Source organism: Anopheles gambiae, chromosome 2 (assembly GCF_943734735.2).
Source record: "Anopheles gambiae chromosome 2, idAnoGambNW_F1_1, whole genome shotgun sequence".
Lineage (NCBI taxonomy): Eukaryota > Metazoa > Arthropoda > Insecta > Diptera > Culicidae > Anopheles > Anopheles gambiae.
Genome location: NC_064601.1, coordinates 7,846,050 through 7,873,560, shown reverse-complemented (window position 1 = coordinate 7,873,560; position 27,511 = coordinate 7,846,050). Strand labels below are relative to the sequence as shown.

The 27,511-nt window shown below is 46.3% G+C and overlaps 1 protein-coding gene across 6 annotated transcripts in view; it reads left to right on the top strand.

Moving 5' to 3' along the window:
- Nucleotides 1-17,082: 17,082 nt before the first annotated feature.
- LOC1281499 (hemicentin-1) overlaps nucleotides 17,083-27,511 on the top strand; it is a 117,984-nt gene continuing 107,555 nt past the window's right edge. For 4 of the 6 annotated variants that reach the window (XM_061643752.1, XM_061643754.1, XM_061643753.1 and 1 more), the window contains exons 1-2: nucleotides 17,085-17,336; nucleotides 20,657-21,233. The gene's annotated coding sequence lies outside the window, so the exon portion shown is untranslated. Of the gene's footprint in view, nucleotides 17,337-20,656; nucleotides 21,234-27,511 lie in introns of all 6 variants that reach the window. The other 2 variants (XM_061643756.1, XM_061643755.1) reach the window with 1 other exon arrangement.

Genomic DNA, 27,511 nt, shown 5'->3' with positions numbered 1-27,511 from the left:
ACGTCCACTGGCCACTGGAAATTGGCCTAGCCCGGGCAAACTTTATTTATTGGCTGTAATCGATGTTTCTTTGTTCGGGAATGGGGAGTCATTTTGTAGCCGAATTATTATTTACGATACATTCCCGACGCTTGTCGGACGGTGTCGAAGCGATGGCTAGGTAGACCGACTCTCCAGGTGGAGAAGCTTGACCTTTTGAGAAATTTAAGGAAATTATCTAACGAACCGGATTGAGACGGGGTGAGCTGATGCGCGTGTATGCAACGGGGATGGACTAAGCCTTGTCCCTAATCCAACCATATTGTGTCCAGACATGTCTGGATGGGTACTTAAAACCCAAAAGGTACATCTAATCTCCTCGGTGCCGCACTCGGGCACATTTGCAAGACACGCGCCAAACAGTGTGCAGAGAAGCATTAGAGGAGCATTAGGAAGTCACTGAACTGAAGAAAACGTTGCAAATTTACACGAAGAGTGTCAGAAAGGCGGATAGAGTTGGGTGTCTCGTCCGCCATACACCTTGTCCGAGCCGTGCAAGACACTGTCGGGGAAGGGTGAACGCCTTTTTTTTTGACGCAAGATAGCTCGAGCGTGCTGCTAATTATGATGCACGAGGTTCTTCTGGCACGTCCATCGCGGGCTGCGCGATGAGAGGGCTTACGCTTAAAATTCAATAAGCAATAACGATACGACGTATGCTTGCTGTTGCATATAATTGACTAGCATAACAGAGAGTTGATGTGTTAGAGCTTCCATAACAGGTAGGTATTTAATTAAATCACAATTATAGAGTTCGACCAGTTCCAGCGGCACTCTTTATTTTCTATAGCAAACAAGCAACGGAAGCACCATTCAGTAACGCATACAGCAGCATAAAAGTAGATGCATTACGTCGATTAGCCGATAACTTCTATTGCACACTTGTGTTGAGCTGAAATTGGGTAACCAATACGCCCGGCACCGTGCACGGAGCGTCGAAGTGGAACACAATTCGGAAACACGATCCAACGATGGAAGACCAGCACGGGGCTGGTGCCCGAGTGGCCAGCGCTATGGAAATGTTGGGAAAACAAACAATTGGAAAAGTTTTCTCATAGGAACTTCATCAGCAAACGCTAGGCACTTGAGCGTTCGAGTTGCTTTCACCGTCAGCTTCGGACTCGTGTTCACCCTGCGCAGTGGCGATTTGTCGTCAAACCGCTCGGGCATTATATCCGGCAACTCCCGGAAAGACCCGTGCTGCATCCAGAGGTAAAAAAAAACATGCTACCCACACGCAAGGAGCAAGTTGGCGCTAGGAAGTTAGCCTTATGTCAAGCGGGACATTTGGCTAAACGGTCCATTATAATGCTGGCAGGATGAGCTATACGGGAGTGTTTAACTGGGATGGATTGTAATTTGTTGTTAACATTTTATTTTTTGCCGAAAACAAATTACTAACAATTCAGCAATGTTATGTGGGAAAAGATTCAGTAGCCGGAAGGATGCAGATGCTTTCTGCGTGCGTTTGAAAAACTGTCAGCGCCTTTCCTGCCGACCGCTTTCACGCCAAACCCGTAAAACCCCGCAACCAATCGCCGTAATCTGCGGAAGCGCGCGTTTGTTCTCGTTCACAGGAAAACCGACACGCCCTGGGAAAAGCGATCGGCCCAGTTTTCACGTGAAGCGTCGGGCTGAAAAATCCGTCCATCTGCCCGCAACCCTCCCCCCGTTAGCCACTTTTATCGGCACGTCAACACCAAAGCAGAATCCTTCGGTGAAGGATTTAAGAGCGGAAAAGTTCGTGAAACGGATTTATCTGTCATGTATGCTGTGTTGGTGTGTGTGTGCCGTGCTGCTTCCTCTGCATCGATCTCGGCACTGGACCCGCACACAAGAACCTGGCCTTGGCATGTGCATGGGTACAGCCGATTCGATATGAAAAATAATGCAACCCAAGTGAAGCAGAATAATTTGAATTTAGATTGGATTCCGTTTCCACATCCTTTTGTGTGTGTATGTGTGTGCGTTTCCTTCGGGTGCACCCATCATCATCATCATCATCATCATATTCTGGGGAAGTGGCGCATTCCTTGAGACGGATGGGTGGGCGATTTAAGGCGATAACACATACAGCCAAATACACAACGCAGACAACTACACGTTCAAGTGAAGACAACGCACGATGGAGGGAACGTTCACGTGCATCCAGGTGAGGTCGACTGCACGAAACCAAACACAAAAGTAATGCAAGCATTTTCCCTCGCAGCATTTCGACTATGATTCTGACAATCGGTTATCCATAACTTTTATCAAGACCCAATTTTCCAACTCCATTGCACCCGTTTTGGGGTTGCCGCATCGCCCGGCAGTTTGTTTGTTTGCTCGAGTCACATCTTTTGACGGTTGCCAGGACGGTCCAGGAGCGTTGACTTTCGTCGAGATTGCACCGAACGTGCATTGCGTCGTACAGGGCGTGAAGAGATGGCCTGACGATACCATACCTAACATTCCCATACCTGCCAAGGTACGAGGACTTGCTGAACGCAAGGCGAATTGTTGCTTTAAATGTAGCAAAGGGGTGCTTTGCAATGTTACTGGCGCATGAAAGAAAATGTTTTCTATTACACACATCCCGCAGTGTGCAAGGTTTTGCTTTTGCAAATGTAAATTCTTTTCAAAAGAAAAAGCTCCCACATATGAACAGGTTTTGCGTCAGAGATTCAATGATCGAATTAATTCGATCAAAACGCTGCTCTTGTGGCTGAATAATCCAAGCCCGAGTTGGGTGTGTGTAGCGCTGTGAATAAAACATGTTAAGCATTTTTCGGTTCTGCATGCTTCAGTTGCGGCGAGGCATCGTAATTTGATTTCGATGTTGAAAATCAAATTACACACATCTGAGGGCAGCGTTAGAGTCAGTGGTTGTGGTTTATTTAAGCAGCAGTTTCCAGGCTGGGTGAGAAAGAAATGAATACGAGAGCGTGCTGTCGGTATCGTCGTACCGTGAACGCGTTGCAAAGATTGCGTAAAACTGACGCCACAGTGAAGGCAATTACGGTAGAGTGAAACAGAAATTTAAGCTTTTCTAAGCACCAAAACACGACCATTTACATTCCACCGCTCAAAAGTGGACTTAAGCAAATGTTTTCAAACACTGAAAATGGTTCCGAAAAGGTGTATAAAACCCTGCCAACTCGTCCCCAACAACCGTCCGAAAAGCCTTCTGGTACGGCGATGTTCCATTCCACCGACAAGGCGATTTGGAAACATGACGCGAGCGGACATCATTCTGCAAAACAAAATAGTTTTATAAATTGCATTTCATCTGGCGCGCACGGTGGCATATCCGGTTATGATACATGCATGATTTCTTCTGTTTTTTTTTTTGTTGAGCACTAGTCTAGTCATAGCTGCATCAGCACTGCAGCAGAAACATGCCCAACCATGGCCGGATCGGTTTGTGTTGTTGTTGGCCTATCCTTTTTCGCTTTATTTTGCCACCGTTCATTTGGTGCAAAAATGGAATTAGATCTGACGGACGGAATGGGAAAAAGCTTAGGAAATGACGACAAAAGCGCACTCGCTGCTCGCTGCTGCTCCGGATTGTCCACCGCACATTGGAGCGCGCGCGCGCGATGTTGGGCAGTGTCGCGGGCAGAAGGTTTAACAAGCGATGTGAAGCCGGCTGACATACAATATTTGCTGTCAACATTTTATGACATTCTACGCCAGTAGATTAAGCTTCGTTATTGTATTAGCACTCTTTCCAGCCAGCTGCACGGGTGGATGGAACCTTGGGGCTGGTGGAGCGAGTGAGAGTTTTATTGAAGAGCACATACAAGTCTAGTTTGCTTTAGGTTCTGGGTTTGATATTTTTAGTGGCTCTCTCGCAGTTGCATCTGGTTGCGGGGCGACATTCGCGCTCTTTCAACAGAGAATCATTTGAAAATGAAACTGTACGCAAGCACTAACAGTATCGTATCGAACATATCCTATTTCGTTGTTTCGTTGTTTGCTTAAAACACTTCCCTTTGCAGAGCAAATTCAATGAGCGAGCACAGCTAGGACTCCGAGTGCAGGGCAAGACATTCACTGCTGTGAGCAAATATTTTGCAATAAAATTTAATTGTTTACCATCGCGCCAGTTGATTGGGCGAGTTTCCACGGCAAACATCGCCGCGCTAAGGCGTACACGAACAGCTTTACGATTACGATGTGACAGAATGGTACTTTTACATTATTGCCTGCCCGACCCCGTGGTGATTGCAATGGTTGGCTGGCTTTTTTTTCGTCTTCTTCTTCGTCTTCTGTCTGTGAAGTAAAGCGCTCTAGTGCGCCTTGTTAAAGGGAAAAGGTGAAAAACTAAACCGCGACTTATGCTGCCCGGGGTTATACACTGGGCGATGGGTTTTTTTTTTCTCGGCCAGTGCAGACTAAACTCCGCGTTCGCGTAACGCTACAACACCCGCAAGCACGCTGGAAACAAATCTGTAAACAGAGGCAATGTACCATGAGCGGGAGCGCGTGATCAGGACCAAGCAAACAGAAGCTCGTGATTTTTACGATATTTTCTGTCCGGGCCATCGGGCGGTCGTGTAGTTGGGTTTTCCGAAGGTTTTTTTTGTTCTCTCTCCCATTCGCCTTTTAATGGTCACAAGACATATCAATAGCGGTGTCTTGAGCCGGTTCCACTGGATACGGGAAGGTAGAAATGTAGTTGCCGTCCCAAAATAATCTTCCCCAGCAAAACAATCGCCAACATCGGCATGGGCGGAACAGTGGAGCGAGCCTCCACGATTGTGCTGCGATCAATAAAACGCATCGTAAATTAAAGCAGTTTTCATAAAAATCGAGCTAACAAGAGCAGCACTATTGGCTGTAGGAGTTGGATTATGGATTTTCTCTTGCTCCCACCGCGCCCGCGTCGGTAAACAGCTTTATATTTTCGGAGGCAAATTGAACACGTGCAGGACTTCCCCCCCACCCCCCCGTGCCCGACTGCTGCTGCGTGGGGAGCAAAGCAATCCGATCACATTCGGGACCCACCCTTGATGGCATTAGCATGTGTAATACGAACCGTGTACGCTTTTTTTTTGGAGCAACAATAATAATGCATCATCGGATGTTGCATCGAACAACGGAATATGATGCCGTAAAAATATTATTACAAGGTACAGCCACATGTTCTGCTCGATTGAGGCTGCGTTGTAACGTGTATCGAAATGTTGTGGAGTGTGGAATAAAAAAAGGCAACATATTCGATTCTGGTTTCGTTATACAGGCTCGAGTTACAGCTTTATTAGTTTTGAACTCATTTATACTTATGTATGTTTGTAATTCTATGGATGGACTGGCTAATACAAAGCCGAGCGGGTTCAAAATTTATTTCCCATGTTGCTAGAATCTCGTCCCAAGTAGCCTAAAATGTGACTCATACGGTTTACTGCGGCTTTGCCGATTAACTCTGTTAATCCTTCTCGGGTTGCAACGAGTTGCCACGGATTAGCAGAGAAAAAGACTGAGACGCAAAAAAGTAAAGAAAAAGAAGATATCGAAGAATATATACAATAATGGAATTCAATCACGAAACATTTGCATCTTTGCAGCTCTTATTGGCGCCTAAATGTATGCAATTGCTCGTCGAACGAATAGAAAAAATCATTCAACGCTGATCTGGTTATCATAGCATTAGGATTTAACAACTATAATACTTGAAAACCATTAAGTTATGTTTCATTGTGTGTATGTTTTAGCACAAACTTTGTTTAGAATAATAAATATTAATGTGAAAAGAGCATTCCTGGGTTTTATTTACCAGATTTTTTTGGAAATAGTTTTAATTTGCTGCTTAACTTTTTTTTAGTAATAATAGCAATAATTTCATTACCATTGGGAATGTCTTGAGCACGGTTGAAAGTCAGGCCATTAAAAAGAGTTCAAACAAAAGATGACAATAAACACCCTTTCTGCTGAGGCACTCCTGTAGCTTCAAATTAATTAAATCATTAAACAAAACATACAACCAAACCGTCACCGTCGATCGTGCTGCTCTTGTTGCAGTAATTGTCACTTCTTTCATGGTTTCCCGTTCTCTCGCCCCAAAAAAAGGTTCCCATAACCATCAGTCACAATAATATTTGAACGTTTCAGCCCCCGTTCGTCAACGCATCATTTGTATTATTTTTCCAACAGACGTACATATCCTCCCGATGAATCCCCGTTTCGGTTTCAGTTTCTCTTTTTGTTCGCTTTTTTCGTGTCGCCTGCACAGATGATGTCGGCTCGCTGCGGCCTCGGGGTTGTAGGGCTGGTGACAATAAAATCTTTTATGGAGCACAACTGAATCCCCGAAAAATCATAAACAAAACACCACCATGGTGGGCTGGCGTGTGAGCGGTGTTATCATCGCCCTCGGGTCCCATCATCACAGCGCGCTGAAAGGTGCGTGCATGCATGCGAGGGGCTGAAACAGACAGGCCAGCGAGCACAAGCATCTAGCATCAGCCCTTCGCTTCTATTCCCAATCGTCGTCGATGACGATCCACACACACACACACACACACACGCACAAAAGGGTGGAAGGATTTCCGCGAAATGGAACGGATGGAAAAAACGTGGCCGTCACTGGCGCGATCATACCGCGGGTCGATCGTTTCGACCCCAGGCTGAAGGCAGCTCCCTGGTAGAGTTGGCCGGAGTACGGAGCGGTACGTTTCGTTTGAAGTTAAGCTGCGTTACACTCTGGGTGGAAATTGCCTTCATCTGCGTTGCCCCACGGTTCGTCGCACGCATATGTGTTCGTGCCTGGGGGCTGCGAGCGGGTTGGTGGACCAGGGCTTGTGGTGTTGTTTTATTTTGTCCCCTTTTTGAGTCAACTCCCATCGGTCCGACGTGGTCTATTGGCCTTCGCGAAAGCCTTTGTTTCGCTGTGGTGATGGGAGCGGAATGTGTTCGGGGAGAATATTATGCGCTTCTACTGCCTACACCACCACCACCACCACCACCACCCCTCATGCTTTTTTTCCGCTGCACCCACCAGTAGCCGGCTCGGATTCGGTGGCTACGTGGTGTACTGTGTTTTTTTCTTTTTTCTTTTTTGTTTTCGAGACAAACCCACTTTACATGACATGTGTGGCGACACAGTTTTGAGCCGTTGTTTTCAAAAGTCGATACAATTACATTACGCCTGACATATTTTGTTATGTTTTCGCTTTCGCTGTGAGTGTGCATTCGGCGCCGATTCCGATTCCCATACCCGGAACAAAAACAAACGTGGAAAAAACTGTTTTCTCTTCCTCTTGATGTCCTTTTTTGGCTAGTTTTGTGTTCTCTTGTTTTTGTTGTTTGTGTGGCGTTCGTTATTGGTGTTGTTTTTTGTTTCCTTCTCCCTGCACGTTTCGCTTACCGACATCTGGCGATCAATCCGGGGCAGCCATCAAAGGAGTAAAACAATGAAAGGGGGAAAAAACGAAGAGAACGGAAAAAAATGGAAATGCTAATGGAAATGGGTGGAACCCTCATGCAGACTCACCATGTGTTTACGCCTAGGCAGCGCAACATAACGCACCACGAAACTTGAGATGCGCAACGTGGCGCTTCTGACCCGCGCAACCTGTATCGCTTCTGCCGCGCGGCGAGAGCCACCGGACTGGATCCCAAAACCCATCCATTATAAAGCCAATGAGTCATTACGGATTTAATAAAACAGAATCTTGATTGGTGTGATGGGTGCGCGATGGGAAGCAACGGAGTGAACTGTTTGGACTACACGTGATTGTAGCATGTTTCTGACAGCATCCCAGAGTGCGGTGGCGGAGAGTTGATGTGTGTGTGTTTGGTGCCCCCATTCTCAGGCGTGTGGGGAGCACACATCGGAACATGTGCTTTAATGAGACAAGTGGCAGGTTGGTTGGAGTATGTGAAAGTGTTTTTTTTTTTTGTCTCATCCCAGGAACTGAAGCTGATGCGAGAAATGACGCGAGTTGTAATCAAACATTCGAACAAGTTTTACGAATCCACTTGACTGCTGAATGCAACGCTGCTGGAGTGGGTGTCTGTAATCAACTCTTGGTGAAATAAAAATAATTGGATCACTTGTAAATGGTATTTATGTACTGTTGTGAGGTTTCCCATGTTGCTTTATGAATGAATTTGAATTCACGGCTTGCGGTAATAGAGTTTCATTCAATTTAGAACATTCAGGTAATTCCAAGCAAACGACTGATTGGCTGTCTAGCTAATTAATACAATGTTCAAACGATTTGTCATGATTTCAATGAAACTATGAGGACTTTAGTAAACGACATCAAATCTGCAACTTTGTTTTTTGCGATTTACAGCGAGTTCAAACACATTGCCTAGCATCGTTTGCTTCATTATGCGGTTTGTGCAAGGCATACAAAAAGGATATTGGAAGCCAGTTCCCTGCTCCCCCGTCCTGGGAATGTTTCGCACTGTATTCTTCCCTATTAAACCGACTCCACCCGTTGGCAGCTGTACGGAAACCCATTCCAACGAGGTGTTGTCACAAGCTTTCCCGGAGAGCGCCACGCTGTAATCAAATGCGCAGACGCCTTGTACCCGCAAAGGACAAATCGAATGAATTATTCAATCCAATTGATAGCTTCGCAAGTTCAGCGCGATTGCATAAACCATATTTGCAGTAGCTGGCTGCACGGCTGGCTGGCAAGAAACAAAAACAAAGAAGCTACAGAAGAGAGAGAGAGAGAGGGAAAAAAAACAATCAATCAATATTGCAGCCCCGGCTCGAAATAGCGAGCAGCAGCTACCGGTTCAAAAGCGATGTGAATATTATTTTTTCATTTCCGGCGAAAAACTCCGAGCCCCGAGTGTCGCGGCAATGCTTGGAATCTTGGAGTGGAAGGGCGCTGACAGTGGTGGTGGCGGCGGCAACCGGGCAAAGTCGATCACATTTAAACGGTGTTTGAATATTTATCTCACCCCTGTCGCTGCGGAGAGAATGAGAGACCGAGAGAAAGAGAGAAACACGAGTTTCTTAGCGGCCGAACGACCGAGAAGCGAAAGGAATAATTTCCTGGCCGTTTATTCTTGTACTACAAGGGAGTATTTTACACGGTGCGATACTCAACTTTTCCAGCTCCAGCGCGTTAGCGTTGGTGGTGGTGGTGGTGGTGGTGTTGGTGGCATGGTGGAAGATTGTTTTTGTGCCATTTGGTCCCTCCGAGTTTCTTGATGCGAAAGGGTGTGGAGCAGACCGCACTGTGAAATGGTTGCGGATTTGATCGGCTGACAGTTGAGATGGCAGAGAAGGCACACGATCGATGAACGCTTGTCAACAGTGCGACAAGGAAACTTTGAGCCAATCTGCAGGCATCATGCGGAAGAGCACACACCAATGACGAGGGCGAGGATGGAGGAAATATAAATGTTTCCAATAGTTGCACTAGTGACAAATGTAAACGGAACGGGTCGAGCGAGCGCTGTGCACGATGCGCAGGATGGGACAGAGTGTGAAGCAGTGTGCGGTATTCAATCGTTCGATGCAACTGGAACGAAAGCAATCGTTTGCTGAAGTTTTTCCCCGCTGCACTCGCTCGATCGAACCACAGTTAAACGGCTTCGGCAAAAGGTGGCAAAGGCAAGATTTGCTCGTTCCAGGCATTATCCTGTTTCCATTTTGCTCCGCAGAAAACTCCCTCCTCCGCTTCCCATCGCTCCGGCAAGGAGGCAAGTCATAAAAATTTATCATATTTATTGTTTCGCCACGTCTATCCGCCTCAGTGCGCACGTGGATGGTGGTGGCTGCGCCCTTTCGTGGGCCCTCCTCGCTCACCTCAAACTCTCAAGGACCTTCACTGCAATGTTTCGCTATTTCCAGCCGCCCATGGGTGAGTGGGGTTGCGGGTGTCGCCCGGGACATGATAAACGGTTGCGCTGAAATTACTCTCGGAAGGATGTTGACGCTTGACAATTTTTCAAGTTCGCAGCATCGCCGCGACGCGCCGCTCTCGGGTGTGGCCTGGACGAAGCCCGTCCCGGCAGGCATCTTGTAAATCGAGCGACGCAACCGGTAGGACGGAAATTAACAACGACAGTCTCTGGGTCCCGCCCTACCACTCCAGTGACAGGTGGGCGAACAGCGAACGTTTCGTGCCCCGGCTTCCCGTGAGACCGTGGGATGTAGCGAATCGGTGCTTTATGAATTGGCAGTGCGCGATCGATCGAATGGGGTTTAGTTTCTTCGCCCGCCCTAGTTTGGTTCATTGAACGACAACAAGCGATTCCGGTGACGAGCAGGTGTATATAAAACAGTGTGTGTTTGAGTGCGCTTCGTTTGAAGTCTTGGATGGTTGGGTTTAGCTTTCAGTTTGGTGGAAAAACTTAAAATAGTTTCGCTGATCGTCCAGGCAAGGCAAGAGAGTCGCGAGGCGTGAATGAGAATGTATAATCAAGCGTGGCGGACAGACGAGTTTGAGATTTCGCCGAAATCGTAAGGGTACATCGACCATTCCCCGTTGATCAAAGTTGTATTACGATGTGAACGAACTAAAATAGGCAAACGCACAGGGGAGTGGATTTCAGACACGGATTGTGCTTTTAAATCTACTTTCGCCTTTGAAACGCGTAGTAAAGGGCAGTTTGTGTACTTAAAAAAGAAACTTTCACAGTTGCATCATTAAAATTATCTGCTCATATTACACTGTAATTACTTGTGCCTGTAAACGAGTAAAGAGCAGGAGAAAACCTCCCTCTTTATAACATTTTCATGCTGTGCTTTTGTAGAATCGATTTTTGCACAGGCTTTCAACAATTGAAGCCGATGGTTGGAATGGTCAAAATCTGTTATTTACAGTTTTTTCAACTGGACTTTACGCTTATTTCTGTTTTTGCAATCGCAAATTCCGCAATGCATGTAATTGAAATCAATTGCACTATCGGCAGAACTTAGCTTAACCACCGCAGGGTTGGCTTTTTCGGTTTCCGAAATCGATGCTCGTTAACGGGCAGCCAGCAACGGAAAAAGCGCATTCAGTGAGCTTTTATTCACAAACTCTGCTTGGTGTTTTATGGATTTCGCAGAAAACATTGCGCTTTGGTAACTGGACGCTAACATGAGTCGTTGCGTAGTAAAGTAACCAGCAGCAAATCGCTTTGGCATTGGATTTTATTGGTAAAAGGATTGGAGCCTTTGGCGTGTACAGAAAACATTTTGGAATGTTATGTCATATGCAATACTTTAATTGAACAAATACAGGTGACACTTTAATAGCAAGTCACCGGAAGCGGTTAACACAAAATGGCGCAGAATGATTCGAAACTAAATACAATTTCATCGTAGTTGATATCAATTTTGATTGTTCTATGAAATTTTCATAACTTGCCAGAGACGTACTATTAACATACATTTATGCAGTCATCTAGTGACGACCATCAACAAACAACACTGTTTAATTACTGCCCAAGCCGTGTGTTTTGTTATACAATGGTTACATCGGTGTAACGTGTATGCACAAACTCACGAGGCTGATTCCAGCCCGAACGCATATTAAGCATTGACTGCGCTCGAGCTTCCGCTAAACCTCCGTAATTGGTCATATCCTCGCCGCTGGGAATGGTAGACGACGGAAGCTGATCCATAAAGCTACATCCGTGTTTGGCACTCTATCGACCGGAAGGTAAGAGATGCGGCACAATGACGATGATGAACAATCTCCAGCGTGTGAGCTCGTTCGTCGAACGGTACGGATGGTGTATCTTATCCAACCGTTAAAGGTCTTGTGCAAATTGAATTCCGACTCGTCGCGAACAACGAACACCCGGAACGGCAACTGGCAAACACAGTTTAACGCCGGCGAAGAAGCTAATTAGTTTCGATTTGTTCATCAACGGCTGCGTTTGCTTGATTGCTGCACAATCGCAGAACCGTTGTTTGATTTACAGCCTCCATCGGTTACACGTGCACAGAGGTGTGTTAAAGATAAGCAGGGTACAATCACCATGCTACTCCTGCTGACAGTTATCGACATCACGCGTTAGCGCCTGATGCATTAGAATGCATAAGTAGTGTACCGTGCAGTGCAATGTACTCCATATTTACTATAAATTGATCGAAAACTTAATCAGTTCTCCCCAAAAGGTAATCTAAACATTTGCTGCCTCACCCTTACACCAACAAACAGACACTATTTACGCTAGCAAGCACTCGACTGCTCGATTTACTTCCTCCTATTCTGCACAATACCATCGGCGTTCACCGGTCACAAGCGTTGACCTCGGCGAAAGGCGAAGCCACGTCGAGTGAGCGATAATCCCCGATCACATGCCCGGAAGTGCTCAACCATTTGCCGTTTGACCGTTTGGCATGTCCCGATCCACTACAGTCCCCCCCCCCCCCCTTGCACCCACTCGACCTGTACGGTGAATTGGTAGCAAGTGACGTAAAGTGAGCATCCGATATGGTGGCTCATCGGCTGTGCGCCTCCATCCCTACTGTCATCGCTTGCTGCGAGAGCAGCGGGAAAAGCCGGCTGGTCAAATGGAATAGACATGAAACAGGCCACTGTCACACTGATTATAATGTGAAACGTGACTTTTCCGATGATGCGCTTTTGTTGCGCATCCTGCACGATTCATCTCGACTCCTGGCCTAGCCCAAAGGAGTGGATGGGGCCGTTCAGACAGCCTTTAAACGTTTCGCTTCGTAATAGAATCTGCTTGTTTGTGACGCTGGAGAAGCTCCGGACTGTTTGGGTTTTTTTTTGTGTGATTCCTCGCTCTCTTTCTCTATTGCTTGTCTTGTTCACACAGCATTGATTTTGTTTTTATTTTCGTCATACACTTCCGGCTGCTTGCTTTGCCTTCTCTGGTGCTATTAATTTACTCCTCAGCAGTTAAGCACAATGTCGTGGGTTTCTCTTTCACTCTCTATTTCGCATCGGAACGGCAATGTCCCTGCGTTTGATGGGATTTGAAGGCTTATCTTCATCCTTTTTTGCACCCCGTTTGGTGCTTTCCGTTTCGGTGCCATTTGGTGTTTTGGCTGTAACGGGATGTCGGTCGATTTGGCCGGTCATGCAGGATATGCAGTTTAAGACTGACCGGAACAAGGGAAAAGAAAAAAAAGCTAAACTGGAACGAGGATGTATAAATTTTCCCAAACGCTGACACTTGTGCTGATCCGACTGGATCATTATCATGTAAACATCCAGACACAATGGCCGCTGTGAGTGCAGCGACGGTCGGTGGGTTGTCTGGCTGGCAATGTTACGGAAGATGGTAAAGTGAGCTGTTGTTTTCGTACCGAGCAGAGTTGCTTGTTGTCTGTCTTTACGTTCAAGTGCTTCTCCGAATGAGCTTAGTGTAGTTTATCAGCGTGTATCTGGATGCGTTGAAATATTGGAAGAAAGGCTGCTTTTCATCGTTGCTTTGATACTTTTAAAACTATTTTATGATATTACAAAGACCCTTAGCCACTGGCAAATCAAGAAGAAGCAAAATTGCAAAAGGTACATTGCAATATTCAAGTGATGCAAGCGTGCAGTTTAACGCAGTTCCAAGCAAAAGCAATGGAGTGAAAGTTTTTTTCTACTAGCGAGCATTTTATTGATCTACAAAAATTTTACTTATTGAATCTGCTAAAACACTTCAGCAGAGCTATGAAGTTTAATAGAAGAATGGGTTTCTGTTACCCATGCAAAAGCATTCCCCTCCTAGGGCTACCACCGCCTGTCAAGCAAATGCCACGAAGGCTGCACGCGTTTTGCTTTTAATTTAATTGCCCTCCCACCTCGTTGCTTTCCATCGCGTTCGCCTTAGTACACTCTTTAATCGCCCAAAAACCCGCTACCCGCACGGTCGGTTTTTGGTCGTTAGTGAAATTTCGGGGGCTACAGTTTTTTTTTCTGCAGACCGCAGCCCCATCGACCCGTCCTGCGTCCAACTAGAGCGGCAAATGTGAGCATTCGCTTAGATAAAGTGCAATTCATTGCGTGGTGCGGTAAATTAAATTTCATCGACCATAAATTGTTCCACCGCTTATGCAGTTTGGAAAACGAGTTGCTGCTCCTGCCGCTTGTCCACTTCTCTGCCGACCCCGGTTCCACGCCGAACCCGGTCCCTGGTGCATTGTGCATGTGCGAGCAAAAAAAAAGCATCCCAAATCGGTTGATAGGTCGAAGGTGGTAAAAACCGATCGCCAAATCGATGGGCGATGAAATGTGAAAGCGCTGGCTGGAATGTGGCCCCGGTAGGATGTAACCTGGTGCATTCGTACACTGAGGCTCGACTGAAGCTGTGTAAGTGTGTGGGGAGCATAAAAAAAACCTCTTTTCGGTGCTGTTTCAACTCGTTCCCACCAACGACAAGCTGGTAAGGTAAATATCTTGTTCGCACTTTTGAACTTAAATTTTTGTTGCCATCGCTAGCGCGTTAGCGATTATAGTGAATTCCACGGCTGTAGACATAGATATCATCAGCAATGGTTTGTATTGGGTATCACACGTTTTGCTCCAAAAACTCCCGTAAGATGAGTCGTTTCAGTGTTCGTGAGGTTATGTTGCTGATATTGGCGCTGTTGATACTGATGACGAATGATCCTTTTGCTTATATCCCGTTTCCATTGATGCTAATGGATTGGTGTACAAAAATAAACCATTCTACAGAACGGATACAAAAACAAAACCACGCTTCAGAGCAAAACGTGCCAATAAATCGATTGGAATAGTTCAATCGATGAGAGAAAGAAGATAAAAAAGTACGCCCGAGCCCAGCACGTCAAGGCTAAAAGCCGTACCAAACCGACCCAGCTACCAAGCGTCTCGCTTGCAGAATGTAGTTAGTGTTTGGAGATTAATAGCTGAAGAATAATTGAATTCTTTTCGAGCTGCAATTTTCGATGCAAACCGCACCATCGCAGAGAGTGTCGAGTGTCGATTGGAGCGGTGGGGCGAAAAAAGAAAGAAACCAACGTAACTTTCCCACGCTGCCCTTGCGAGGTAGAAATTTATTGATCTCGCTCGTGAAGCTTTTATTGCCTCGATTGCGAGCGCCAATTGACTGAAAGGATGCACCGGCCGCGCTGGCAGCGGCAAACCGGTCCGGTGTAACGTTTTGCAAATCGGTATCAAATCTACGGACGAATCGCGTTCAAAGGAGCAGTGAGGGAAGCGATTAAGATTCTTTTTAGTGCTGATGGTGGGATCGTTTATTTTCATTTTTCAAGCGTCCTTTTCGAATGCGGATGGAAAACGATGCTGATCGTCATTGTGTGGTGGTGTTGGGGTGTTTAGAATGCGAATTGAATACTGCTTGCAAGGGAAGTGGAAGAGGAATTTATATGTTTTACTCTTTTCTGATTAAAGTGTTAGTTTTGGGTCGAGTTTTGGTTGGAAACTTTGCCTAACTAGTGTTTTAAACGATAAAACTAATAAATCTTAACCCTCAACAGCTGTTAGAGAGGGCGTGTTTGGAAGCAATGGTTTGTACGTGCAGACATTTAAACAAATATGCATATGAGCACGAAATTAGAAGCGTCAAAAATGTCTATTTCTTGCGTGAGATAATGTCTAGGCAGTTGGAAGACGCTTCAATTGCTCCAATTTTTCAAGCGCCCATTTTATTCCTGTTCGTTTCGGTTTCGCCTAGAATCAATGAATAACTTTACCCACTTTGCAATTCATTACACTTCATGAATCGCAAGTAATGTGCATTACCATGTAGAGCAAGTTGTGTTTCACATTGGCGAACGAGCTACTGTAACCGATTCCAATTGGCAGGCTGGCTGGTGGCTGCCAAAAAAATATAACCAATTTGAATTTGATTACAGCCCGTCTACCTTCGGCGTAAGTGGGTTGGTTTTACGGAGCGTGGGAACGTTTCTTACACCCCTGTTTTCTTGGTAACGAAAGATACCGGTAATCTGTGATCTTGAAGTGGGCTGGGATTGATGTGGACACCCAAACCGATTGTGGGCCGACTGACGCTTGGAAGGGATAGTTTCGATTTGGTTTCGTTGTTGGTTCTAGAGTTTGTGTCGTCTATTCGAACGGAAAACAATAAATAGATATGCTTCTTTGCAAACTTCAAGCAATCGTGAAAGCTGCGTCCGTTTGGCAGATTCAAAACAAAACAAAATCCTTCCCGAAACGCTCGCAGGGAAGCTGTGCGCTCACATCGTAGCACGATCGCTGAGAAGAGCGGGCGATATGCTCTTATGTTAGGAGTTATGCTCTAGCATAGTGGCAGTGCGTACCCGAGAGCGAAGCACGACGAGTTCTGTCTCACGAGCAACAAACTCGGGTGTGTTTAGTCTGAGTCGCTCCGTTCACTCGTCGTGCACGGTGTCATACGCGTGGGACATATGGAAGAGTTCCATGTCGCATGACACTTTGATTATTTTAAACGGGAGTGTTAGAAGAAATAATAAAATATAAATGAGAAATGATTCAGAATTGGGGAAAGGGAGAAGAAAACATTATAAGCATAGGATAAGGAGCAGAACAAAATAAAATGAAAATAAGCGAAGGAAAAAAGGAAAGCAATGGAAAAGAAAAACAAAACAAATATAAAGTGAAAATTGATATAGATTAACCTAACTAAAGCCACCATTTTTTCCAATTGGATAAAACGAATAATACGATTTGTGTCGTCTTAACCTATACTTTACAGTGTACCTTCACTAGAATGAAACAAATCGTTCAACCTACACCGCGATGCAACAGCAACTCACTGCACTGCAACTGCGGTAACTCACGAGAACGCTCGTTCACTTCCTACAGCTCCCGTCGATGTTTTCGGGCAGCTCGTGCCGCACATTCATGGTGCCACTCCCAAAAAAGGAACACTTTGCGTAGAATCACCGCTCACCGCCAATGCCGCACAGGACAAGGGGGGAGGAGAGAAAATGCCGGTTTCTATGGCCGGTTCGTTTCCAGCCAAACGCGTTTTCCCTCCCAGAGAGAGAGAGAATATCCTTTCCACGATTTTCTCTCGCAATTCGCTCACCGTTTCACCCACTCTTACTCTCTCGCTCTACGCTCTGGGGTACGCACGCAACGCCACCACGAGTGACGGGCGTTTCGGGCGAACGCGCAAACAAATTTCTCGTGCCGTGTGTCGACCGTTGCGTGTGACTGCACCCGAAGACACGAGACACCTCTCGCAGTTTCGTTCAGTTTTTGTTCGAGATCTGTGCAAGCTACGTCGTCGTCGTCGCCGTCGCAATCGTGCGTGCGTGCACTGGAATACGTGTGCGGACCATCCTGGACTACTACGCTCTGCCGGACAGCAATCCAAAGGGGTTGTGTGTGTGTGTGTGTGACCGGGTGGTTTTGTGTGTAATGTGGCACACCGCCAGGTCGGCGAGCGGAAGTGCGGTAAGCAATGGTAGCATAATGTGCGGCGCGTTACTTTTCGGCTTATCGCTACAGATGTGGGTGTTACGGGTGGAAGCGCCCAAAGGGATGCGGGCACAAGAGAAGTGTTACTGCGTTCTGTGTGCGGGAAAAGAAGTGCTGATAAATCGGTGCCGGTGGATAATGAAATTGTTCCCAGGTTCATCCTGACCGCTGGGAGCAGGGAGTGAACCGTAGCGAAAGTGAAGCAAAAAGAAACAAGAGCAAGAAGTGTTGTGCTGTGCAACGTTTAACACGGTGATGCGATTGCACGGAGCATCCTTATCAGTGGTGATGAAAGGCGTGGGAAAACGGGTGGCACTGCCAGTGATAGTGATTATTTTTTATTTTAGCACCCGAAGCACCCGAAATAATCGTGACATAGAAGAAATTATAATAAAACGGATGAATGTTCCAACAAAATCGCCCTTTCCTGCGTGCTAACGAGGCCCGGCTGTGTGTCGTTGGTGTGGTGTGGAAGGATGCTGGAATCGCCCTGCTTTGCCTCCCGCGCTCCAAACTTGGTGCTTGCGTACGTGATATTTCATCGCTCGTGAGTGCTGTGACAGCAAAAAGCAACGCAAACGGAAAAAGGAATGAAGAAAAAAAACACACACACACAGCCAAATGGAAAGCAAATCATAGAAGCAGAGGCATCGCAGCCTCACCCAAAAAGTGGCCTGTCAACGTGCTATCATCATTATTTCCAAGCTTTCGTTTTGCCTGTTGTTTGTTTAGCTCACCGTCCTGTGTCCTGAGGGGTCCCGGCACCGACCGGTGCGTTATCGTACAGTTGAGAGCGTGTGTGGTGGGTGGAGGGGGGGAGGTGGAGGTTTGCCTGTATTTTTTGTTTCCCGTTCATGTGTGCGCCATGCTGCCGTGAAAAACGATGCGCGTATGATTGGTTGTTTTTCTTCGCCGTTGCGCTAGAAACCGCACAGGAAAAACCGCACTCACGTGTGATCATGGTGAGGTGTGTATGTGTGTTTTTTTAAACGTTCATCTACCGATGGTGATGCTAAACCGTGCTTCCGTTGATTTTTTTTTCAAAGTGTGGCACAAACTGTGAAATATTAGAAAAGAAAAAAAAACAATAATTTTACTGCCCACACCGCGATCACACGGCCACGAATGTGTGCTCTCCCGGATGATGACTCAATTGTGAGACGTGAAATGTTTTATTTATGTGTCAGTGAAATACATAATAACAAAAGGCGCCTCTTCATATGGCGTGCCGTTTTCGCGTCATGCTTGAGCCGTGTGCCGTGTGCGGGACGAAAATGGTGCACGACAGAAGAATTATTCCCTAGCGTTTGCGGCTAAGCGCGGCTAGTTCTGTGATCATCATCATCATCATCATCATAACTGTGAGCTCATCACGAGGAAAATGAAAAGGCAACATCGACTCGCATCAGCGAGATATATCTGGTGTCGCTTTTCCTGCTTGACTTTGGCAGATACTTATCCTTGAAGCCAGCTGTGGACATATACACACACACAGACACACACACACACACACACACATACACACTTACACACCCAAGGATTGTCGTCAGTGCACTATCAGCGGTCCGCTCCTATTGTTATGCTACTTTACCGCCGCAATCGGTACCCACGGCTTCACCCATCTGTCATCCAAGAAAAAACAACGTCACCACCAACGCCGCTTCCGCCATGTGTGCCGCTTCCAGCGGGACATATAAAAGAACCATCCCATTTCATCGACCCCAGGGGAAAACAGAAACGGTGGAACCGGCATGACGCACAGTTGTCGACGGCGCATGAAGCATGATGGAGCGTCTTGAGAACGCTCTTGAGCTGTATTAGTGTAGAAATAGCGAAGGAAAAACAGCATGTACAAACGGAGCGATAAACGAGGATGTGTAGGCGGGAAAAACGTCCACATCTTCCCCTTTTTTCCCTATCACCCCCGCCCTCCCGCTGCCGCACGTGAATGTTTGCTTTTGTTCCACGCGGATGGCAGTACAGCGCTGCAAGTACAATAAAACACATCACCGAGGAGCCGTGTAGGAGCGATCGCCCGGGAAGCCATTGACATGCTGCCGTCCATCCTTGACTCCCGGGCAGAGCCGGGGCCCCAGCCTTGTGCAGATTATTTCAAGCACCAGTACACATCTGGTGCAAGCGTTTGGGCAGTTGGTTTCGGTTTTTTTGTTGCTGTCTCTCCATTCCAACTCCTGAACTTGACCTCCGCAGCGCAACGCTGGGTGTGCTGTTAATGCCTTCTTAGTCTGCGCTGAAACACACAGCGCCTGGCGAAGAAGAGCAACAAAAACCTGGAGGACGGATCGCTTGACGGTGCAGTTTTTTTTGTTATCGCTCACATTGGCTCTGGATCTAATTCGGCGTTGCGTATCCCTTTTCTCCCCTCGATCGGATCCCGTGCAAAGTTCGATCGTTTGGACTGGCCTTTTTGGGCTGGAGTTTTACTATTGCCGATCTGGTTTCGGCTGTATTTTGCCGTTTCTGTGGCAACCGCATAGTGGTCGCTGTCGTCATGCGGCTAAATATGCTTGCGTTCGTACCGTAACGTTTCGGCATTAGATCTGCGACGTGCAGGTAAACCGATGGGCGATGGTGCCAAAAATCTGCTGGCGCCAGCATGGTTTTACCGTGGCGGAATCACACATTTTACGACGCTTTGCCATTTAGCGTCGGCATGTATGCTGCGTGTAATGGTAGACACGTGTGTGTGTATGTGTGTGTATTTCGCTTAATACAGCGTACCGGTAACGGGCAGGCAAATATCAAATCAGGGTTTAGAAATAGAAACGCTTTGGCAACTAAAGCAGATGGCTTAACGGTTGGGAGAATGAATAAAAAGTCAGTTTAATATCATACCACGGTAACAAAGATCGCTTTGATTTCATGTAACTGGCGAGAATCTATTTTATTAATTCAAAAGGATTTTTACCATAAAATTGCATTTATATGATGAGCTATAAAAATAGCATAAGCACCAACAGAAATGGGGTTTACCATAAAATTTTTATCAAGAGTTATTTGCGTAAAAAAAAGAAAAAAAAACCTTTTATGAACAGCTCACCAATAATTAACCACAACAGTATGTAATTTGCTAATGGATCTATGAACCATCCTGTCAGATAAACAACTGTAACGCAGATGAAAACATAATAGGCTTACAGTACATTTTATAACTTGATCCTATTGGTTGATAAAAAATAGCGCTCTAATGTCCAGCATTGTCCAACAGGAAATATCATGCTTTGGTCACAACATAAGGCTTCAATGTGATTTTGATTCCCCTTTTTTTGTTACAGATGAGTTTCATAATTAGATCTACCTTCAATTGAATAGAAAAATACAAAACAAAAGTGCAGTGAGTGATGTAAAAACCAGTTATGAGCTCGGATGAATCTACAAAAGTGCATAAAAACCGACTTATTGTGTCATTTGCAACGCTCCGCAGTGCAGAGAAAGGGCAACTGGGATGATTCGGTCCATGCCGTACACTTTTTTCTTCTGCAACTCCAGCATAAGTGCATTAGTCACATGGCCGTTACGCAACACAAACGATAACTCTATTGTGCCAGTGTACTCTCGATAAGGGAGAAAAAAGGAAAAAAAGAATTGCTCCAAATAGAAAAATCTATCGTGCAACTGACATTCACGCGCACACACCCATAATTTGACATTCGTGTTCGAGTCCTGCCAGTTCTCCACCGGAACTGTGTGCCGCCACCCGTCGGCGCGTCAACAAATGCATTGGAAGAGTTCGGCACGATCGTGATAGTGCTTTCCGCATGCAGCGAGAGGAATGGCTTATCCGTCGCATCCATCTGGGGTAAAGCTCCTCACCCACGGCGAAGGCGACGGAGAATGATACACCGGAAATAGGTAAATATTTGATTTATGATCATTTCGTTCCAGGGGATCAGGATCAAGGGCGGGAACCGAACCCTGGGACGCAGCTTTATCGAAGCAAAAATGGCACTTTGCTTATCCGTTAGAGCAAATAGGGAGAGGGGTGTGAGGGTGAATGGGTGTGCTCACACACATATTGATTTGGGCATGGAAAAAAACGAACACACAGCCACATACAAAAGGAAAAATGGAAACTTTCCCGTACATATTGCGCCGCATACTGGTTGGGCGGCGCGAGCTGTACTGGGCGCCTGTGCGATTTGTCCACGTTTGTTTCCAGTCGAGCCAAATGAATGGGCCCGGACGATGTGTGACGCTGGGGGCGATGGTTTTGTGGGGTCGGGTGGATTGGCCCGGGTGGATGGAAAATTTTTCCCTCCGAGCGGTACAGATTTAACGATGAAATATTTGTTTTTCACTGCTAAATCAACCGATAGCTTCATCTCCGGCGGTCCGGACTTTTTGATGATTTATTGCTGGCAAAGGTTACGATATAACTGCCCGGTTTGTGCGTGTGTGTGTGTTTGTAAGCGATTTTTTTTGTTTGCTTGCCTGCTTGCTTTAGTTTTATTTGCCTACTCCAGCGGATCTGACCTTTCTTGCGGATACCTTTTTATTCTCTTTGCGGCCCATCCCTGGAGTGGGTGTCACATTGTGGAGCGATTGGGAGATAGTTTTTTTTTCTCGTTTGTTTGTTCCTTTCCTGCCGCACCGTTTATTTCATTTTTGCCGCGTCGCATAGCATTTGTTGCTAGAATGTGCATTTTTTCAATCCCAAAATCACCCGTGTGACTGTACACATCGCTGAACAATCGGCGAAATCGGGGTTTACGGGGAAAATGCGAAAGCTGAACTGGGCTGAAGAAGTGTGCAAAGCGAAGCCACACCGTACACGTGGCGGGAAGTTTATTTGATCTAGTGGATAAAGTTTTTTTTAACACTCCCAACCCAAAGAAGACCGTATGAATGAACGAAAAATCAATACAGCCCGGTGGCTCGCGGGAAGGAGATTTTCAATTTTCTGTCATAAATCAATCCAACGAGTTAGGCAAGTACGGCTGGTTCATACGCGCTTTAGATGAGTGCTGGAGAAATTGAACACGGAATTCAATTTATCACCATATCACGATGCTGAAAAATGCAACACAATTTACAACGTTTTGTAAAGCAGTAGTGTGGGATTTGTCATATTTTTAGAAAAATGTTTGTTTTTCAATCAAAACAAATCTATTTTACATCAAACTCGAGAGGAAAAAAAACAACACATCCACTCTAATCTGTCAACTTCCAGCTACGGGGCTGACGGGCTTCAATTTATTTTCGAATTTCTCTCATCAACATGTTTTATTTGTCTTACGGTGCCAAACACGCACACGACAGCTTACCGTCCAATTTATCGCAAACCATTTGGGTAAAGCCCGTTATTGCTTTACGAGTAGGTTCGAGCAGGATCGTAGTTTACGCTAAGTACGCTCGTTTGCGTTTTCACAGGTTCGATGTGCGGGCTCCCTTGTGATTTCAAGGCCTCGAACCGACGCACGACGCACCGGAGGGAAATGGGAAAGGCTTGTTTGATCCATTTATCATACAGGGAAAGCTTTCCCGAAGAGAAATTGATGTCACGCCGGGAAGGTTCCCGGCCGGAGGGCTGAGTTTTTCCCATGCTGGGGGTAGCTGTCACCCACATTTACATCCAATCGATGTGGATGCTACTGCCTGTCCCTGCTTGCCGGTGTGACTTTGCCAACGTGTGCTGACATAAATAAATCTTTACCATCTTCCTTGCCCGGTTTGGTTAGCGCCGGTTGATGGAAAAAGGAGTTTAAGCGCCTTTCCCTTTTCCGGACCATCTGCGACTAGGCGCAAGCTGAGCATGTGGTCTGTACTGAGCAATGTCGTGTCGACTTTATCGTTTGATTGTATTTTATGTTGCGTTCGGGGCACATGAGGGTGACAGAAGGTAAATAAATGAAGCAACGGTCTGGATCATGAATATTGCCATTTTGTCATCGCAATGTCTTTCGTCTCACGGAAACCACGCATTAATACATTTAATACTTAAAATAGTAAATGTAGTAGATTTGGGGTGAAAAGGTATCATTATTCATTATTCATGATCATTTAGATGAATGCTTTGCCAGATCCTTCAGAACGGAGAGTTTGAAACATTGACGCAAAAATTTACCAAAGAAGAAAACTGATGTAGAAGACGAAATTAAATTTAAAAAATCTACCAAGTTCATTTGAGAAAAGGCATCTTGTAACGAGACCATGTTGAACCACTTATAAAAACCCGCCACTTTCCCACTCTCCATGCTGTTTTTCCCCTGGCCAGACGCTCTTGTTTGCCAATTTATCTGTCTGCCGGTTATGCTACTTCAAACACTAGCATACTTATGGCTGCCGGCAATGTTAATATCGGAATCGGATGCTTTTCTCCTGTCCCCTCACTGTGACATCCGACGGGTTGTTCAGACAGGGACGGGTGATGAAAAGTTCACCATTAACAAAAAAAGAGAACGAAAACGCAAAACCATTGTGAATAGGCTGACGTTCGCGGGAACCACACGACGGGTGATTTAATAAAACCCGTGTACCCGTGTATGGCAGCACCAACAGTGTCGCTGGAAAGTTGTTGACGGAGTCGCGTGAAACGTGTCCAACGCGCCAAAGTATCGTTTCTTCGATAATATCCCTTCCCGCACTGACATTGGCACGCTCACGCTTTGCTTTGGGCCGGCTGGAAATTAATTTGATTTAAAAGTTACACTCCACTGTCGATGTTCGAAGCCGGCGCTGGTTGTGGGTTCCGCGAAAGGACAACGCTAATGAAACTGAGTAAAACTGCTCCAACAAAAAAGAAAGAGAGACAAAAAATTCGCCTGACAGCATGGAAAGCTAAAAGCATCCCACAGAGGAAGGCCAAAATCACAAACGCAAACCTTCGATTCCGGGTTTTTCGGTAATAGTTTCCGAGGAATTTGCCGTTTGACAGGTTGTCAATGGGGATGGCGCCAATGTTAAGGAGTGTTTATAGAGTTTCTACACTCAAAATGTGCTGTAGAGTTGGCCGTAGAAGGTGAGAGCTTTGATACGCCTCTCAATTTGAACGTTTCATTGTGAATGAAATGGGTCTCAATAACTTTTTTGAATGAGGTTTGATGTATTAAAATAATTGAAAGAAATACATTAAGCAAGCATGGATTAAGACCTTATGAAATCGTAAAGCAGTAAAACACAGTCTAAAGCGTAATAGCCTAATCGGTACCTGAAGTAGCCTGATGAAATGCGATTTTTTTTGCCTCTGCAATTTACCAAATTAACATTTGGAGCTATTTATAAGCAGAATTTAAGCGTAACCGATCCCTGACGACGTTCGGCTGTCAGCAGCAGCAGCAGCCTTTGCTCAGCCACTGAAAACTGATCCACTTTCGCTTTCCACTTTCGCCCAGTGATGGCCAAAACTGTTTGAAGATTCAAACAAAAGACGACGGGACGGAGCTGATCGAACACAAAAACATCAAACGCCAAGTCCGAATCCTTCTAGCTATCATAGCTGAATGGTTAGCGAAGTGTAATCAGATTCTTTTCATCGGGACGAGCTTTCCACCACGCGACAAACTTCCCAGCGTGGGCGGTAGAAACGTTGCTCTAAGCCGGAGGTGTGCCCGGACCGGACGGGACGAAGCCATTTCCCAACGATGGGTATTTGTGCGTGTTTTCTAAGGTACACTAAACTGTCAGCGAGCTAGAACGTCCACCAGCTGACTGAGCTTAAAATTGGTTCCGATTGTTGGTACGGTTTCGGTCAAAGTTCTCGGCATCCTCGAGGGACTCGCTGAGCTTTGGCAGCTTGTTGGCATGGCCTGACACTGGATCGGTCTGGTTGTCTGTGTGATCCTCGCAAACGTTTGCAGCAGACACAGTGGCTGTTCTTTTTTTCCAAGTACACCCGTAAAGCTGACCCGTTTGGTGTCGATGGCGATGGACTAATCCCGGGCACGAGAGCGTGGGAAGCGCGCCAGCACAAACACTGGCCGTGGGCAAAATCACCAGGGGGATAAATTGAATTACCAAAATGAACCATCAAACGACGGCTGGGGACGGTCGGGGCGCGGTGTAGTTGTGCGCCGATGGCTCGCCCGTTGTGCGAAGGCGAAAACTTTCCGCTGTTCCATTAGATTAAACTTGAAAGTGAACTTAACACTTTGACCGCCGGCCTGACGTCACAGTTTGCGAGTGAGCACGTAGCGCATGACAAGAGAGCGATGAGAGCGACAATTGTTCGTGCGAGTATTATCACTCTTTTGTTTCATTTCGATAAGCGGTGTAGCACATGTCGTTCTCGTTCTCTCTTTCCTACCTCATTCATTATCAAGAGAATTGGCGAGCGTCAGATACAGAGCTGAGCGGTGAACAAAGCCGTCGTGCGATTTCATATGACGCGGCGCTTAAAGTGTTAATTATCGTTTCAGCTAATTCAGTTGAAGCATAGCGAATCGAACGTGAAAACAGTGTGTGCGCCCCGTCTCCGCCCCCCCCCCCCCCCCCCCGGTTCTGCCGTCCCTCGCCGATAGCTCGATAATGAGTCGTCTTGACGGGCGCAAGTGTGTCTATCTTGGGGCAGGGCCGCAAATGTTCGTTCAGTGGTGGAGTGGATTTTTCTTTCTTCTTCGCGTGTATTATTAGCAAGTAGTGCGCAAACAGAGAGAAATGGCTAAAACAGCAGCAACGGTGCTGCACGAAACCGTCTCAGCTGTTTGCAGGCGAAGATGCTCGAAGCGATTGATTAAATCAGAGACAATGATTAGGGTGAGATGGATAGATGAATACCAAGAAGCGCGATGAAAAGCAGCTTCAAATATGTTGACAGTGAGCAGACTGCATCAGATTGAAGTGGACCGGTGTTATTGTTGCTGGAGATCTGTTGAACTTAAATAAATTTCGAGACAACATTGGGAAGATGGCTTTGAAACAACTGGGATTTAGAAGCTCAACACCAAATGGTGTTTTTTTGTTTAATTTCAAAGTGTTTTATTTGTTACAAATATTAACGTTACAGCTTTCATACCAAAATAAAACTACTAGCAAAACTTGTAGGGTGATATTTCCAGAGGTAAAACAATCGACGCGCAAAAGCTCCAAATCACGTAGAATATTTCTAATATTTTACCACTGCCACAAAAGGAAAAAAAATCAAAGAAACACAGACAGTTTATTACCGCACCAGCGTGGTCACGTTTGCTAGTACCGTGGCGATGATTCGATCCCGCTTGCCAATAAACGCGTTTTATCGCGGTCTTCGGTTAATAATAACTTTCTCCAGCCGGCCACCGGAACACCGGGAAGACACATACCGACCGATAAAGGGCAATTTATTCACCGTAGGTACCATTCTTTTATAGGCCAGTGCCTGCGGTGTCGGTGGCCATCCTGAAACGCACCCGACAAGGTTAGAAGAACAACACCCAAAAAAAAAAGGTACATCCCGCGAATCGAAGCGCTGCAAAACCGCAACAACCCCGAGAGCGAACGGGAGGTCCGCTAGCAAGGTGCCTTGTGCCATGTGGCGATTGGTGTGGGTTTGCCTTAGCCGCGCAAGAATCGGATATAATCGCTCCATTATTATTTCGATGCACAGAATACGGAATCAATAATCAACATATGGCGTAAGCGGCAGTGAACCAAAACTCCGCCGGGCACGGTCACGGCTGTGAGTATCACGCACGCATTGCTTTGCTTGCCCCGCCCTTCGCCTGTTACAAAGCACTTGCGCACGTACACACAAACCACCACGTGCAGCGGGTCGCAGGAAGGAGGCAGGAGTGTGGGCTCGCTGTGCGTGTGACATCTATGGGTGGCGTAAATTTTCCACACGCAGGGGGACGCGGAAGGTTCGTTCGTTGTCGGTGCGCCCTAGGGGTGCCATTTTGGCTCCGAAATTCAAGCCGCGTTGCAGTAACAATTTTCCGGCCAAAAAGCGGCCCTGCCAAACCAGCGTGGAGAGTTTGCCGATGAGTTTTCATGTGTGTGTGTGTGTGTGTGAAAGAATAAGAGAGAGAGAGAGAGGGATAGAAGCGGGCAGAGGAGAGATAAATGGATGCAAAAAAGAGGGAAATAAGCGAGGAAAAATATTAATAACGACAACGCAACCGAAAAACGACGGTAACGCCGAAGGATGCTTAGCATGTGCACGTACATGTGCATGTTTACGGTTGGGTGTGTGTGTGTAGTTGTGTGACTGTGTGTGA